Genomic DNA, 18,282 nt, shown 5'->3' with positions numbered 1-18,282 from the left:
ATTGATCTTGCTGGTTAAAAATACAGTATTTTTGGCCATAATTTTGTACGACAGTATTCTTCATTCTTGGAGTTTTGCTTCTCTCAAAGTTGCCTAAGCCCCTCTTGGAATGCTTTTTCTTAGAAGGTGTATTGGAAAAAATCTTTTCTTCCTTGCAACACCTTATACTGGCTACGCATGCATTTTCCACAGTGGACAGGTTCAATAGTTTGCAAACAAAAAAATCTTGCCCCTCTGTCTGTAATCAGAAATGTCAGTCTCTTTTAGTGGAAATGTCCATAGTGATAGTATTTAATAAATTTGCCTTTAAAAAAAAAAAATTGCCCTCACTTAGACTGTAATCAACTATTCAAAAATGTAAATAGCTGCTCAATACTGACTTATAAAGAAATTACAAAGAGATAGTATTCTGATTAGTAAAGAGAATTCTCATGTTTTACCCCTGATTTGCTAAGAAGCCACACAAGACTAAAGAGAATTGGTTGCCTAGAAGTTTTCCCCGTTTCAAAACTGGTGGTGCACAGGTCCCATCCACTTGGAGAAAAGAGACTGGCAGAGGTATCCTTCATGTCTGTGGCTTTTAGAAGCATACATCTGGGCTTTTGAGGTCAGCTACAAACTAGCTCTTTCTCCAGGAATTTTGTGGGGCTGGGGTAATAGTAGCAAGTGTATTTCTAGAAAATCAGTATGAAGGCGGGAATTTAAAACTGAAACAAAGGCAAAACCTGTTACTGCTGTATGTCGTCAAGGCTTTCCAACTGGCAGGCCAGCCGTTGCTTATGAAATGTTGTGGTTTTTAGAATATTGTTCCGTCCAGAAACTTTAAAGAAGACAGTGTCTGTTTTGCATATAACCCTTTGGTTTAGGGGTGTTATATTTAAGAGCATTCCCAATAGAAGCGTCCGATGGTGTCCTCTGTCTCTGGATCTCACTGTTCAGAGCCTGGGTGGATGGATGGGGACTGTCATTCCTTACGTATAGGCCTGGGATGATCAGTTCCCAGAACTGCTCTCTGCTGAGGAGCCAAGGTTGTTAAGCAGCACACCAGCGTCCCCTCCTTGGCCTCTGACCTGGACTTGACCACTCTAGCACCCAAACCAAACCAGCTGTTTTCAGGTCAGTGCCAACTCATGGCAACCCCATGTGTGTCAGGGTAGAACTGTGCTCCACAGGTTCTCCATGGCTGATTTTTCAGAAACAAATTTTCAGGAGCTTTCTTCCATGGTGCCTCTGGGTTGACTGCAACCTCCAACCTTTCAGTTAGCAGGGACGCCCTCTAGCACCCCCAAAAAAGTTGATTTCGAGTCAATTCCAATTCAGGGCAACCACATGTGTTAGAGTGAAACTGAGCTCCATAGTGTTTTCTTGGCTGCAGTCTTTATGGAAACAGATGGCCAGACTTTTCTCAAATGGCATTGCTGGGTGAGTAGGTTTGAACCACTAACCTTTAGATTAGCAGCCAAGTGGGTTAACCATTTGCACGACCCAGGGACTGTCCTCTAGCACACGGGTCTATCGGTAACATCATCTTGAAGACCCTCAGCACAGAGGAAAAACAGGGACTCCAAACAGGAAGTCGCTGAACATTGAGCCAAATATCTTAACTTGATTTTTTGATTCATAGAGCAAACCTGTAGTGCACGATTTCCCTTGGGTTTCATTACGTCAAACCCGTGTGAAACTGTGCATTACAGATTAGTAACTAAGCACAGGTCCATGTGTATGTTGTTTATTGGGTAATCCACCCCTGCTACCCCGATTTGTCCTTTATTTCTAGAAGCAATAAAAGTCGTTAGTCTGAATGCTCCCCAGCCTTGCTCTTCTTCAGTCACTTCTGCCTCCTCCTGTTTTTCTCTCAGGTTGTGATATCCTGAGGGCTGTCACTTGAGATACCAGTTAAACTCTAGCAAAAAAGGTGGGGGCGGAACTTGGCACTAAGGAGGAACAATGGTTCACTTGGTAATGTGTACAGAGCAATATCTGATGGTAAATTACCCAGTTTCTTACATTTATTGCCTAATTTTGAGTCATTACCGTGCTCATCTGTTCCTCCATAGTTAAAGCTCTTACTGAGATTTGATCAGGGTTGGAGATCAGAAAGCAGGGGTCAAAGGTACATTTCTGCCTGGTTGGTTTTGTTTTGTTTTAAATTATCTAATACATTGCCATTGTTCCTTTGCTTTATTGCCATGCCTAATTGAAATATGCATGCAGCTATTACCAGAAACTGAACTAAATTCCTTTTAAGAGAGCCCCATAAACCAAAACCAAACCCATTGCTGTCAAGTCAATTCCAGCTCATAGTGACCCTATAAGACAGAGTAGAGCTGCCCTGTAGAGTTTCCAAGGAGCACCTGGTGGATTCGAGCTGCCGACCTTTTGGTTAGCAGCCGTAGCACTTAACCACTATACTATCAGGGGAGCCCCATAGATCTCTGCAAAGCAAGTTCCTGTTATAACACATAAAAAAAAAACTCTATGATGCATGGGGAGTTCCTAAAGGCTTCTTTTTTGCTTGAATCCTTTTGCCTCAAGACTAGAAATGTGATCTGTTTTGATTTTTCTCTCCTTTTGTTTTCCTCAAGGATACGAAGGCCAGAATAGTTTTCTGTCCCATAAGCCTGTGGGTAAAAAGGGCAACTTATCCTCTTTAATTAAGAAAATAATTACACCTGGCCATGATAGTGCACTGGATGGTGTACCTGGGTCCCTGCCCTCCACAGCCCTGTTCTGAGCCCTCCGCAGCCTTGGAGGAGACGTTTTGGCAGCTCAGAGGGCTGGGCCAGTCCCATAGGGATAGAGTGCTTAAAGGGTCTCTGAGACTTGCAGTTGGCTCCCGCCTGCACAATATACTGGTGTGTTGGCTCTTTAAAGCAGCTTCAGAAATGAGAGGACCAGGAAAAGGCAGACTGGCAAATGAAGTTTGGCAAACCTTAAAAAAAAAAAAAAAAAGGAAAAGCCAAACCAGTTGCCTTGGAGTCAGTTCCCACTCATGGCAACCCCGTGAGGTCAAGGCTGTGACTTTTTTGGAAGCAAACCACCAGGCCTTTCTTCCAAGGCACCTCTGGGTAGATCCGAATGACCAACCTTTTGGTTAACAGCACAGCGCTTAACATTTGCGCCCCCCAGGGACTCTTGTCAAACCCTAAAAAACTGGCTACTGTCGAGTTGATTCTGACTCACAGCAAGCCTATAGGACAGAGTAGAACTGCTCCCATATGGTTTCCGAGGGTGTAATCTTTACAGGAGCAGACTACCATATCTTTGTCCCTCAGAGTGGCTAGTGGGTGTGAACCACCAACCTTTCGGTTAGCAGCCTAGCAGCTCGACATTGTGAATCCAGCTGCCAGGAAGACAACATAGCTGCTGACAAGACTGTTTGTTATGGGGTGGGCCTCATCCACAAGGGCATGTGCTAGGAATACCAGGACTGCCCACCAACAAACTTTCAGTCAAGACCCCGGCCCCAGCACACCTCACCAGAGGCTATAGCATCAATGGTTATATTACCCAGAGCAGAACAGCGTTAACAAACCAAAAGGGGCCTGCTTTTGCAGGTTGCAAAAGGGCTCACCCCAGTGATATCATGATAAATGGTTAATAAATTCAGTTGGAGGGGGGTTAGGTTTGTGGTACTGATTTGTAGTGGTTGCCCATTTCCGTGGTGTAAATACACCCACCATGACCTCACTGAACTGAGTTGTGGAGAGATGCTAAAAGCTGCCTCTCTTAAGCTGCTACCAGCCACTCCAGCCACCCCACCCTCGGTCCCTTCATACACACCTTTCTGTTAACTCAGGGAAATGGCAGCAGGAAAGGTCTATCTGCTTATTACACCCAGATAATATGCACTCCGTCCCCTGTGACTTGAAGCTAATTGCCAAAGAGCAAACGGGCACATTGCCCAGAGGGGCCCAGAGAAGTAACAGCTCAGCTGAAGTAGGAAACACTCAAACTCTCCAAAGGAGCAGCCAGAAGGGATAGCCAGGTACTTGAAGCTAGGGGGTAAGCATGCAAAGTCAATGAACATCAGACATCAGCCTACCACTTTGTGAATGTGTGTGTGTTTATTAAATGCCTCACCATCTCCAAGTAGCTTAATCATTGCTGAACAAATTGAAAAGCCAGTTGCTGTCAGATAAACTCCAACTCATGGCGACCCCACCTGTAGAACTGTGCTCCATAGGGTTTTCAAAGAGTGATATTTCTGAAGTAGTGCTCCAGGCCCTACTTCCAAGACACCTCTGGGTGGACTCAAACCACCAACCTTTCTGTTAGCAGCTGAGAGAATTAACAATTTGAATCACCCAGGTACTCCTAACAAAAGAGAAAATGTCCAAAACAAAAAGGTACAAATGCTTGTGTCAGTTGGGTGAGATTAATCCTAGATTTTTTCAAAACGTAGCTCTATACATATATGGGTATACATATAAAATCTAAAAATGGTTTGATCTTGGTCAGATTGTTCATACAAATATACATGTGGAAATACACGACTCTACACACACTTGCTTACACCCCTGTAGTTATTATAAGCATTTTAACTCACAGAAACTAATTCTTATCACCTGAACACAGAAAGGATCATAGGAGGCACTGTTCATATTTTCTTTTCATAAATTTTTCTCTCCCCAGTCTCTCCAGTTTCCACCTTTTAAATTCTCTGCCCCAGTCTAGGAAAGGAGAACACCAAATTAGGGCAAATTCTAGTAAACTATGAAGAAAAAAAAAAGGCAGATGAACCCAGGCTGGAGCTTTGGTCTATTTCCAATTTGGGGGTGAGAGGGAGTCTCGGAGAAGGCACAAAAGCTGGATGATTTATAAAATTACTAATATAACTGACAAAGCCCAGGCCTGCACATTTTGGGTGCTGAAAATCAAGGGCTCACAGTTACTGTCAGCTGCTATCATTTCCATTCCTGCATTAAGTCTTAGTGTAGATTGCTTGCTTCTAACTAAGGATGCGGAGTGCCCAGATCACCAGGCACGTATCACAGAAGTGCTCGTACAGAACCACAGAGTCAGACAAACATGCAGGATTTTAGACTGAAGGTGCCCCACGCTTTCACATCCCTGGGTCCACACTGGAAGTCACTGCAGACAGTTCCCTTTCAGGTCAGGAGCTGCCTGCATCCTTCTAGTATTCTCAGGGTGAATGTCTCAGGAATGACGCTCACTGGTGAACGGCGGGAGTGGGTGGATACAGGCCCCAGCGATGCCTCTCCTTGGGCAAACCTGGGGCTTACTCTACATGGTCTCTCACGGGGGCCCAACCATGACCTGCTCATATAAAATTTTTTTAAAATTTGCCCTTAAGTCAATTCAGACTCGTGGAGACATCCATGTGTGTCAGAGTAGAACTGTGCTCCCTAGGGTCTTCAACGGCTGATTTTTCAGGAAGTAGATCTCTAGGCCTTTCTTCCCAGGTGTTCTGAGTGGACAAACCTCCAAACTTTCAGTTAGCAGCTGAGTGCATTAATCTCGTGTGCACCACCTGGGGACTCTGATCTGCTCATGAATGTGCTCTTTATTGGCTTTCCTCCCTCCCCGTGTCGCTTCTGCACTCCCTTGCTGGGCATTCTGGAATCACCTCTCACACAGAACCACAGGCTCGGAAATCCTCCAAAATCCTGTGTACAGAGTCTGTTTTTGGGGAACCCCAACTAAGTGAAGCCATGGAAGGATGGCCTTCATGTGTCAGGAAGCACCCACTGAACTTGTCGGGGACATGAATAGGTTCCAGGTAAGGCTAATCTAAACACTTCATCCTGTATGGACTCTCCACTGCAGCTGACCCAGGTCCATGATTAGCGCCCGGCACCCTAGCATAAAATGAATTTGCTACAAAGGCCTGCAGTGGGATATATGTAAGTATAAGATGATAATATATTCATGGAAAAAAAAATCCATGGTTCCTGGAAGCTATCACTAAAGCATTTTTCCCCAGTAGATTAACTGCTCCTTTTTTTTTTTTCTTTTGTGGTAAAAACATACACATCAAAATATCTGCCAACACATCTTCCACATTTACAACTCAATGACATTGATGACATTTTTCATGTCATGCCACCATTATGGCCATCTTCATCCAAACCATGGTATTGGCGAAGAATATTGAATAGACCACGGACTGCCAGAAGAACGAACAAATCTGACTTGGAAGAAGTACAACCAGAAAGCTCATTCGAAGTAAGGATGGCAAGACTACATCTCACATACTTTGGGCATCTTATCAGGAGAGACCAGTCCCTGGAGAAGGACATCATGCTTGGTAGAGTAGAGGGTCAGTGAAAGAGAGGAAAGCCCTCAACAAGATGGATTGACACAGTGGCTGCAATAATGGGCTCAAGCATAACAACGATTGTGAGGGTGGCACAGGACTGGACAGAGTTTTGTTCTGATGTACACAGGGTTGCTACCAGTCGGAACTGACTCGACAGCAGCTAACAACAACAACGTCCAAAGAACTCCATCACTATTAACATAAAATCTCTACCCCCCAAAAACAAATGCTCTCCTTTTCCCCCTCTCTCCCACCTCTGGTAATCATTAATAATCTTTGATTTCTATGTATTTGTTTATTTCATGTAAGTGAAATCTTAACGGTAGTTGTCTTTTTGTGACTAACTCATTTCACTCAGCATAAGGTTTTGGAGGTTCATCCACATTGTGGCACGCATCAGGACTGCATTTCTCTCTACAGCTGCATGTTTCGTTGTATGTATACACTGCATTTTGCTTATCCATTCATCCATTGATGGGCATTTTGGTTGTTTCTACCTTTTGGCGATTGTGAAAAGTGCTGTAATGAACACTGGTGTTACAGCATTAAAAAAAAAAGTGACTAATTTTTATTCGTTGAAGAAAAGTGATCCAGACATTTTAACCTTGTTTTCATTCTGATTATTAAAAGCCATTTGCTGTTAAATCAACTCCAACTCATGGCTGGCAACCCCACGGGTGTCAGAGTAGAACTATGCTCCATAGGGTTTTCAACGGCTGATTTTTTGGAAGTAGATTGGGTTCTTTACTCCTTTCCTCTACCTGCCCAGCCCTGGCCATTGGCTTCACGTTAGCCCCCTCACCAGCCCTGACTAATCGATTCCAGATGTAGCCGCAGCCTCCTTGGAGACACCAAAGCACTTTTGTCTCGCTCCTTGGGCCAGAAGACGCTACTGACATAATTTAGAGGCAAAGAGGAAAGAATATTCCATCAGATAATTGGTACATGTGGTAACGCTTAATTGTTGGGAGAAAATCAAGGAAGAGAGAACATATATTTAAAACTATTGCGAAAGCAAAAGAATATTACCCAGGCCATGTTAAGAGGGTGAGAATCTGTCTTCTTCAAATAAATAAATAAATAACACAGAAATTTCTCTAATTTCTGGCATTTGGTAAAGATATATTCCTGGGAGGGGAAAAAAAACCTAAGGAACCTCTGTTTCAACTCTTGAGACTGGGCTCTAGAAAGAAAGACTTTGCCAACACAAAAACTATTATACTACTATTTCGTTAGTGCTGATGTCAGGATCTATTGTTTTGAAATATGTTGGAATGTACTTAAATTGTATTTCACTATCTAATTACTTTATTAACTAAGTCCTTGGACTAGATTGTAAAGGAATGAGTTTCTGAGTGGGACCTACAGCCTGTATATCTTGAGATGGTCCAAAGTTAAATAAAATTATATCCCAAACCAATGGCTGTTATCTTTTCCGAAAGCACTGTCAGGATTCCAAATTACTTCACAAAACCGGATTTCTTTTGCCTGAACACTTTTGCTGGGCATAATTCTATAAAGACAGAGTGAGAAGATATTTCTAGAAAACAAGGAACAACAACAAAACCAGTGATAATATATTTAAGGCAAAAATTATTCAAAGATATCCACACAAAAAAGTGTCTGGAACTTAGACTAAGATTCAGGTAAATGGCGGGGTAGGGGGAGGCTGGCTATTTTTTTGGAATTAAGCACCACAAAACTAATTTATTGGTTCTAAATGTGAGTGATGCAGCAGTCTTTAACTTCTTCCATTCCAATTAGTTGTCTCCCTCTGTGTTATAATGTCTTATCCTTTGTCTCCATCATTTAAAAATTTTTATAATAGGCCCCAATCTCAATTATTCAGATGGTAATCTGAGACCTCCTCCTAGCTTCTTAACCTTTGATTTTTTTTATTATTCGTTGGTATCAGCCTCTTCAAGATAAATAAAAAGCAAGTTGCCATCGAGTGACTAAGTCACTAAATTTGTACTGATCTGTTAGTGCAGCAACAGGAAACTCATACAGGATCAAAAGCCTTTTCAGATTAGCACGGTTGGTTCCAGTACAAGAATACCAACTGGAGAGAGCGTTCTCAGAACAGATGGGGCGCTAACTAGCCAATGAGTTGTATCACATGGAAAATACCTCCTAGAGCCTTCCAGAAAAATCCTGACTGAACCTCTTGCTATAAGAACTGTTTCATTAATGAAACCTCCAGTTTCGGAAACATTAAGTCAGACTTCTCAGCTTTCCTCACCTCTCATTGGGCCTCTACCTTGACATCCAGATGTTCTTTCAATAAGAGATGACCTTGAGACTTCTGAAGATCCTATTCCCTCTTCGTACTCCAGCTAGGCCAGTGTGCAGTGGCCAAGAGTTGATCGCTCAGTCATGGATGAATCTCCAAAGAATTATGGTGAGTTTAAAAAAGCCTATTACCAAAGGTTACATACTGTATGATTCCATTTATGTAAAGTCTTGAAATGACAAAATTATAGAAATGGAGAATAGATTAGTGGGTGCTCAGGGATTAAGGATGAGGTAGGGGTGGAAGGGAAGTTGGGTGGGCTTTAAAAGGGAAACATGAGAGATGCCCTTTTGTGGTGATGGAAATTTTGTCCGTCTTGACCGTATCAATGCCATTATCTTGATTGTGATATTGTACTACAGTTTTGCAAGAAGTTGTCACTGGTGAAGACTTGATAAAACATATGTTGGATCTCTCTGTATATTTCGTACAACTGCATGTGACTCTACAATTGTCTCAAAAAAATGTCGTTCAGGACTTTTGAAAGCAGGACTTGTGCCTTGGCCTGAATCTTCTGCAAATGGAATAATGATTAGTAAATAGCTCAAGACCTCCCATAAGCCGAAGCTGGAAGCCATGAATTCTCTGAGAGATGGATGTGTTTTGAGACTATAATATGATGTGGACAGCAAATTCTTTAAGCATTAGTGCATTTGAGCAATGATGAAACACCAAATGGATTGAGTGTGCTCTGATTTCTCCTCACTGACTCCCCTTTGCCCTTAGCTAATCCTGTAAACTGCTCTTATAACCCTTTCCTTCATTTTATTGTTAGTTACTAAAACAGAACCCAAGGGTGTAGCAGAATTAACACCTTCCTTGGAAACCTTGGTGGTGTAGTGGTTAAGTGCTACGGCTGCTAGCCAAAGGGTTGGCAGTTCAAATCTGCCAGGCGCTCCTTGGAAACTCTATGGGGCAGTTCTACTCTGTCCTATAGGGTCGCTATGAGTTGGAATTGACTCAACGGCACTGGTTTGTTCTTGGGCATATTGCTTCCACCCTGTTTTGCTTCTTTGCCATTAAAATAAATCATCTTGAATATTAGAACACTCCCCGAGCTGACACAGCCAACAATCTGTTTGGGAGGAAAATATTAGTCCAATCCACTGACTTTTTTCAAATAACTCCCAGTTTCCTGCTGAACAGAAAGTTGGAATCTAATTATTGCCAATTTTGCACTGAACATGTGTGCAGCATATGTACCTCCCCAAACAGAGGCTAACCCAGGAGTGTGTGGATGATAGGACAAAGGTTAGATAGGGATTTAGGAACATATTTATGGTGACGGCAAGGTGTTGCTCTACATCTTAACTCCTCTCTTTTCTAATGAAATCCAGCCACCACAGAGGAGGACACCTGTGACGCTGGGGGTCTTAGGACTGAGCACACACTGATCAATGCGAAATCTGGAACCAGATGTAGGTGTGTTTCTTCCCTGTCCAAAAACTCTCATCCCATGTTTGTTTCACAAGCCCTGGTGGTACAGTGGTAAAGAGTTTGGCTGCTAACCAGAAGGTCGGCAGTTCAAATCCACCAGCTGCTCCTTGGAAATCCTATGGGGCAGTCCTGCTCTGTCCTATATGGTCACTATGAGTCCGAATTGACTCGACAGCAATGAGTTTATAGCTTCAAAGGAGTCCTTGGGTGGTGCAAATAGTCATTGCATTTGGCCGCTAAAAGAAATGTTGGAGGTTTTAGTCCACCCAGAGGCACCTTGAAAGATAGGTCTGGGTATCTGCTTTCAAAAAATCAGCCGTTAAAAACCTTATGGAACACAGTTATACTCTGACATGCATGTGGTCGCCATGAGTTGCAGTTGCCATGAGTTGGAGTCGACAAGATGGCAACCAGTATATCTTCAAAGGCATGAGCCCTTCTTCCTGCGAATGCAAAATTTAAAGAAACTAAGTGAAACCGTGGCTAAAATTCCTTCCTATAACTAATTGTGCTACACGTAGAGAATTTTTAGGAATACTGTGATCTCTTCAATTCATACATAGCAGAATAAACCCTCTAGGATAAGTCAAGGGCTCTTGTGAGTGTTAGGAAAGGATCTTACAGGATGTATCACTTTTTTTCTGTCCTCCAAACTGGTACAAATCGCATATAGACACTCACATGATGATGTAGAGAGAAAACTCACATATCTGGCAACCTCAGCTATACCCTCAAATTTGAAAGAAAAATAAATCTCAGAAGCCAAAAGAGAAATCATAAATAAAATGCACTAAATCATGGGTTCTTAGGGTTCTCAGTGCTATTGCCTCTTTACATACAATGCTAACGGTGCTCATTGCCTTGTGGTTAAAGAGCTCTGACTCTGCAGTCATGCAATTCAGGTTGGATTCTTGGCTTTGTTGCTCATAAGCTGGTCACTTGGGCAAGCTGTGTGTAACCTGTCTACACCTTACTTTATTTAACTGTAAAGTAAGGATAATAATACATTTTTAAGATTGGTATGCATATTAAATGCACGTATTAAACCAAGTGGTTTACTATTAATTACTTAATAAATATTTTCAGCTATTATAATGGCTGACAAAAATGGAGAAAGAAGAAAATGAAAGAACTAAAAAGTTACAGCATTGTGGGGACATTTATCAAAGCATAAATATCTCTACCTACTTTAGTAGTTCTGTGACCATTGATGTTGTTGATGTATTGGAGCAAAAGGTAATAAGGAGAGCTTAGATGAGCCTCAAGACACCTTTTTTTATTGTTTGTTTTGTCTTTTTTTTTTTTTTTTACCATGGTAAAATACCCACTGCTGGGGAGTCGATTCGGACGGGTAGAGACCCTGTGGGACAGAGTAGAACTGCCGCATAGGGTTTCCAAGGCTGTGAATCTTTACGGAAGCAGACTGCCACATCTTTCTCCCACAGAGCGGCTGGTAGGTTTGAACAGTCGATCTTTTGGTTGGCAGCCGAGTGCTTAACCACTCTGTCACCAGGGCTTCTTGCGGTAAAATACGCATAACAAAATTGAACATTTTAGCCCTTTTAAGGTATACGGTTCAGCAGCATTAAGTACATTCATAATTTTGTGAAACCATCACCACTACCCAGTTCAAGAACTTCTTCATCACTCTAAGTGGAAACCCCCTACTCATTAACAGTCACTCTCCCTGCCCCCTCCCCTCAGCCCTAGGCAACCACTAACTTGGTTTTGTTGGTTTGTTTTTATGGATTTACCTCTTCTTGTCATTTCATATAAATGGAATCATACAGCAAGGGGTCTTTCATGACTGGCTTCTTTCACTCAGCACAATGCTTTCCAGGTTCATTCATGTCGTAGCACCTACCAGGACTTCACTCCTTTTTAGGACTAAATAATATTCCACTGTATGACCATTCCACATTTTGTTTACCCGTTCATCAGTTTATGGACATTTGGGTTGTTTCCGCTTTGAGGCTATCATGAACAAAGCTGCTATGAACATTCGTGTATAAGTTTTTGTTTGAACATATGGTTTCAATTCTTTCGCATGTATATCTAGGGGTGGAATTCCTAAGTCGTGTGGTAACTTTACGTTTTAGCTTTTTTGAAGAACTGCCAGAGGTTTTCCACACTGGCCGCACCATTTTACATTCCCACAAACAATGTATCAGGGTTCCAATGTCTCCACCTCCTCGCCAACACTTGTTATTTTCCTTTACTTTGTCCATCTTAATGGTGTCTCACTGTGGTTTTGATTTACATTTCCTTATTGACAAATGACATTGACCGTGTGGTTACTGGCCATTTCTATACCTTTTCTGGAGAAATGTCTTTTTTTTTTTTGCCAACTTTTAAATTGGGTCATGACACTGTTTTAAGGTGATAGAAAAGTTAGAACTCTCTAATGCATTATTTTCAGCATAAAAAAAATAAACTAAATATAAACATATACAAATATAAACAAAAATATAATTTTGAAAAAGCAAACTTGAAATTGTATCAAAATTGCACCCCTGGGCATTTACCCCAGAGAAATGAAGACTTACATTTACACAAAAACCTGTACGCACAGAAGCTTTACTTGTTATAGCCAAAACCTGGAAACAACCAAGGTACAGGTGGTGAATTCGAACTGCCGACCTTTTGGGTAGCAGCTGTAGCTGTTAACCACTGCACGATCAGAGCTCCAGGAAACAACCCAGAAGGCCTTCAATGGGTGAATGGTTAGACAAACAGGTGCATCCATACCTAGGAATACAACTTGGCAATGAAAAGAAACAAACTACAGGTACATTCAACAACTTGGATGAATCTGCAGAGAATTATGAGTTTGAAAAAAGCCAATCCCAAAAGGTTACATAAGATATGATTCCATTTATGTAACGCTCCTGAAATAACAAAATTATAGAAATGGAGAATAGTTAGCAGTTCCCACAGGATGGGGTAAGGGCAAGAGGAATGTTGAGTGGGCTATAGAAGGGCAACATGAGGGATATCTGTGGTGATGGAAATGCCCTGTGTCTTGACTATATCAATGCCAGTATCTTGGTTGTAATAATGTCCTATAGTTTTGCGAGAAGTTATCACTGGGGGAAGCTTGATAAAGGGTACGTGAGGTCTCCTGGCATTATTTCTTACAACCGTATGTGAATCCACAATTGTCTCAAAATTGAAAATTAAAAACATTGATTTAATTTCTTTGGAAACTTTATATTTAAAGGTAGTACTGTCCAATAAAAATACAAAGCATGTCACATACATACATTTATATTTTCTAGTTAATAAAGTAAAACAAAAATTATAGGATTAATTTATAATTACCTATTTTATTTAATCTTATATATCTAAAATATTCTTATTTCAACATGTAGTCAATCTAAAAATTATTAGTGAGACATTTTACTTTTCTTGTTGCTTACAAAGTCTTCAGAATCTGGAATGTATTCACACTTACAGCAGACCTCACTTGAACTAGCCCGATTTCAAGTGTGCAATAGTCACATGGCCGGTGGCTACTGTGTTGGATATTGCAGCTAAAAGGAATGAATTTGTGTTATGGGGCATAGTCATTTCTCTGAACCATCTCTTTTTCCAGGATACCGGGAGAACCCACTCTTCTTGCTGTGGGACCTGAGGTCAAAAGGAGAATGGGAAAGTCTTCTCTCATCTTCCCCTGAGAGAGAGCACACATCCTCTACTTGAGTTTTCTCTTCAGCGTTTCCCCCAAGGAGAGTGATGGGCCTGGGGGTTGCATTATTACTCAAATTATAAATCAATGCTGAGACTAAAAAAAAAAAAAACATGTGTGCCAAGACTAAACTCCATCTTGCTGGCTTTGAAGAAGTAAGGAGCCATATTTTGAACCTTGTAGGAAAGAACTATGGGCAACTTCTACATGTTAAGAGCGGTCCCTGGCTGACAGCTCCATAGAGTTTTCAATGGCTGTTTTTTTGGAGTAAATCACCAGGCCTCTCTTCCCAGGTGCCTCTGGATGAACTCGAACCTCCAGCCTTTTGGTTAGCAGCTAAGTGTGCTAACCATTTGAACCACCCCAGTGGGTTTTTATAACTGGAGAAGGGCATTTTCATACCCTTTCACCAAGGGGCATCTTAACCTTCAAAACCCACCATTTTGATACCCAGAAAAGAGTACGATGAGATTCATTCTATTTGTTGGTCCCCTCTGATAAGGGAGAGAGATGCACTCATTATTTTGTGGCATCTTCTGTTGCATAGTTGTGTCTGTCAACGAGCAATGAGAACTTGTGTTCCCATCTGTTATGGTCTGAATTATGATCCCCCAAAATATGTGTTGTAAATCCTAATTCCTGTACCTGTGGTAGGTTTGAACCCACCAGCCGCTCCATGGGGGAAAGATATGGCAGTCTGCTTCTGCAAAGATTTACAGCCTTGGAAATTCTATGGGGCAATTCTATTCTGTCCTATAGGATCACTAGGAATTGGAATTGACTCAAGGGCAAAAAAAAAAAAAAAAGGGCAACAGATTTGCTTTTTTATACCTGTGGTTATAACTCCATTTGGAAATGGATTTTCTTTGTTATGTTAATGGAACAGTATTAGTGTAGAATGTATCTTAAGTCAATCTCTTTTGAGATACAAAAAACATTAAACCCAAAGTAGCAAGCAGAGATGGGGGAAGAGAGCTGCCAAGCCACGTGAAGATCTCCCAGGAACAGAAGCTAAAAGAGACAAGAACCTTCCTCCAGAGCCAACAGAGAGAGAAAGCCCTCCCCTATAGCTGGCACCCTAAATTTGGACTTATAGCTTCCTAAGCTGTGAGAAAATAAATTCCTATTCATGAAAGCCACCCATTTGTGGTATTTCTGTTATAGCTGCACTAGATAACTAAGACACCATCTGCGACCCTGCTTTCAGGCTGGGGGTGAAATGACCAGAGCAGTTGCCCCTGATCACAGCTGCCCATCTGTACCAGCATGAAGTCATCTCAGTGGCCAGGGCAAAGGTGACTCTTGCCACGAACTTGGCCATTTTCAGTTGGTGGTACATCAGGTTCTATCTTCAGCTGAAAAAGTACATAAAAGAGCTGCCACCCTTTGATTGCCCTTTCTTTGATTCTCAGAGCTGGACTTCTCATGTATCAAGCACATACTGAACAGGGTGACCTTTGGGGCAAAGTGCTTCCTCTAATGTCTCTTCACATTATAGTCCAAGCAACTATTGGAGTGCCAATGCACTTTAAAAACAGTTGAAAAGGAAACCCTTTTGGAGAGCTATAGCAGGCAGTATGGTATAGTGGTTAAGGAACCAGAAGAGTTTGGAGCCTGACTGCATCGGTTTGATTTTAGGTTGAATGACCCTGAGCAAGTTATTTAATGTCTCTAAACCTCAGTTTCTTCATCTGTAAAGTGAGGATTATTGCAGTACCTACCTCCTAATATTATTTTTGGTATTAAACAAGTTAGGATATTAAAGTAGTTGGGATGGAACATGGCATTGAGTTATGGCTAAGATTAGCTAGAGCAAATAAGAGGCAGAGTCCAGAAAATTCTTGCACCAATGAGCTGGTACTTTGTGTGTCCTGGACTTGGGTGGTACAGTGGACATACCCTAGGGTGACCCCCGTGAGTCATGCCCTTGTAGAGTCCCCTTCCCTTGAGTGCAGGTAAATCTGGTGACTCGCTTCTAGCCAATAGAATATGGCAAAGGTGATAGGCTTTCACTCCCATGATATGTACACATTATGTAAGACTCCATCTTAGCAAACTGGGGAGATGGAGACTGGACTACATCTTTCTGGCTTGAAGAAGTAAGGGACCATGTTATGGACTATGTGGCAAGGGACTTAGCTTCTAGATGCTAAGATTGGGCCCTGGCTGACAGCCAGCAAAAAGCAGGGCCCTCAGTTATACAGCTGCAAGGAAATGGCTTGTCAACAACCTCAATGAGCTTAAAGCAGGTTCTTTCCCAGTCGAGCCTTCAGGTGAGAGCTCAGCACTGCTGAAACCTTGATTTGCACCCTTGTGAGACTCTGAGCAGAGGACCTATTACTGGAATTGAATAAGGTTCTTGCCTTTCACTGGTCAAGAATGAACAGGTAAGACATGCCGAATTTTCTACACGAGCAAAGCTTTATTGAAGGTGCTTGCAGATGGAGATGAGGAGGGCCTAGGCAACACTTACCCCCATCTCACAGAACAAAGGACTTGCACGGGCTTTTAAAAATTCTTGAGAGGAAAAAAGGTACATGTTTATTCACAGGCATAGGTGGGATTTTCCAGCAAGTAGCCTGTTTTGGGAGGGGATAGGTTAACTAAGGTGCTTGTGCAGCTGCTTTCTAAGATGGCTCCTGTCCTGGAGGCCTCTGGGATTCATAGCAGGACTTATTATGGGGTGTCACCCCAGCGCAGTCTCTCGCTCCCTGAGTTTGATTTCCTAGCTGCGGCTGCAGCCCCTCACTGCCTCTGGCAGAAGGTCACACAGCAGTCACAGGTGGATGTTCTGCGCGTGTCCCTGGGGCTGGTTTCATCCAACTGCTTCTGAAAGACAACTTTAAGGAAGTTTGCAGGCTGTTTTCTGATACCCTGCCCCATTGTTCTGGGGAATGGTTTTGTTTCTGCTCCCTGGCCCATTTCCTGTTACTTTGTTTATGTGAATTGCAGATTTGGAGCCCCTCAGATCCCTGTCTTAGACCCAGTTAAGCAATGCCCTAACACTTAGAAACCGTGTGACATAATAAATACATGTTGTCTTAAATCAATAAGGTATGGTAATTTATTACGCAGCAATAGAAAAGTAATGCAGATGGGGATAGAGTTGGAGAAGTTAAAACACTGAAAACATGTGGAAGGCTCCATGGACTCCAGCCTCACATATTCCCAGGTTTAAGTCCAGCAGGAAAGGTAATCTGCCTGTGTCCCAAGAGCCCCAGTAAATGTCTCATTGTTTCTCATTGGCTTTTATCAGGTCACATATTCACCCATAAACCAATCGTATCGGTCAATGTGATGACCGATTTTCAAGGCCTGAATCACATGCCCACCTTGGAGCTGGGAATAGAATGAACTCCACCTCAAAGTGTAGAGTGAGGGTGGGCTGAGAGTGAGGGAGGAGGTATTTCCCAGAGGAAAACCGTGATAGTTTTCAAAGGTGGCCAGAACAATTCCTCTCATGGACCTCTACAAATGTGACTTTGCTGTTCCTCCCATCAACGGGTGGAATCTGTTTCCTCCTGAGCCTGGGCTCGTCTTGTAAGTTGCTGAGTTAATTCAGGTCTTCCGAAAATCAGAAACCAAGACAGGCCTACACACGCAAGAATTCTATTAGGGGAAGTACTTGTGTGAGAGAAATTAGGGAGAGACATCAGACCACGATGCAAGCCTGAACTTGAGTGAAGGAGAGAGGGAGATAAGGTTGCATAGAAATGATCTAAGAAAGATTTGCAAAACTGTAGGGGAATCCTTGAGTCAAAGTTGGCTGTAAAAGGAGTCCCACGTCTCCCAGGAACAGGTCTGCCTTATTACCCAGAATGTGGTCTCTGTATAATGAATTTCAGTGATGGATTTCAAAGGACAACAACTTCAGCCCTCAGGAGTAGGTCAGAAAGATGGATTCTTTTAGCCGCCATACTTGCTCTGACCAGTACAATGCAGCAGGAGTGAAATAATGTGACTTCTAAGGTTTGGCTCTGAGAAGCCTTATAATTCCACATTTATTCTCTTAGAATGCTAACCTAGGCTGCTGTCATGGATTGAATTGTATCCCCCTAAAATATGTGTTAACTTGGCTAGTCCATGACTCCCAGTGTTGTGTGATGGCCCACCATTTTGTCACTGATGTGATTTTCCTATATATCATGAATCCTGTCTCTATGATGCTAACGAGATGGGATTATCGACAGTTATGTAGATGAAGCAGGACTTAATCTGCAAGATTAGGTTGTGTTTTAACCCAATATCTTTTGAGATATAAAAGAGAGTAGAGAGATGTGGGGAACTCATACCACCAGGAAACAAGAGCCAGGAGAATAGCCCGTCATTTGGATCTGGGGTCCTGGTGCTAAGAAGCTCCTTGACCGGGGAAGATTGATGACACAGATCTTCCTGCAGAGCCAACAGAGAGAGAAAGACTTCCCTTGGAGCTGGCACCCTGAATTCAGACTTCTAGCCTTCTAGACTGTGAAAGAATAAATTTCTCTTTGTTAAAGCCAACCACTTGTGGTATTTCTGTTATAGCAGCACTAGATAGACTAAGACGGCTGCCACGTCAAAAAAAACCAGTCTAGCTATTAG

This window comes from Elephas maximus, chromosome 9 (assembly GCF_024166365.1).
Source record: "Elephas maximus indicus isolate mEleMax1 chromosome 9, mEleMax1 primary haplotype, whole genome shotgun sequence".
Lineage (NCBI taxonomy): Eukaryota > Metazoa > Chordata > Mammalia > Proboscidea > Elephantidae > Elephas > Elephas maximus.
Note: the sequence above shows the minus strand (reverse complement) of the source record.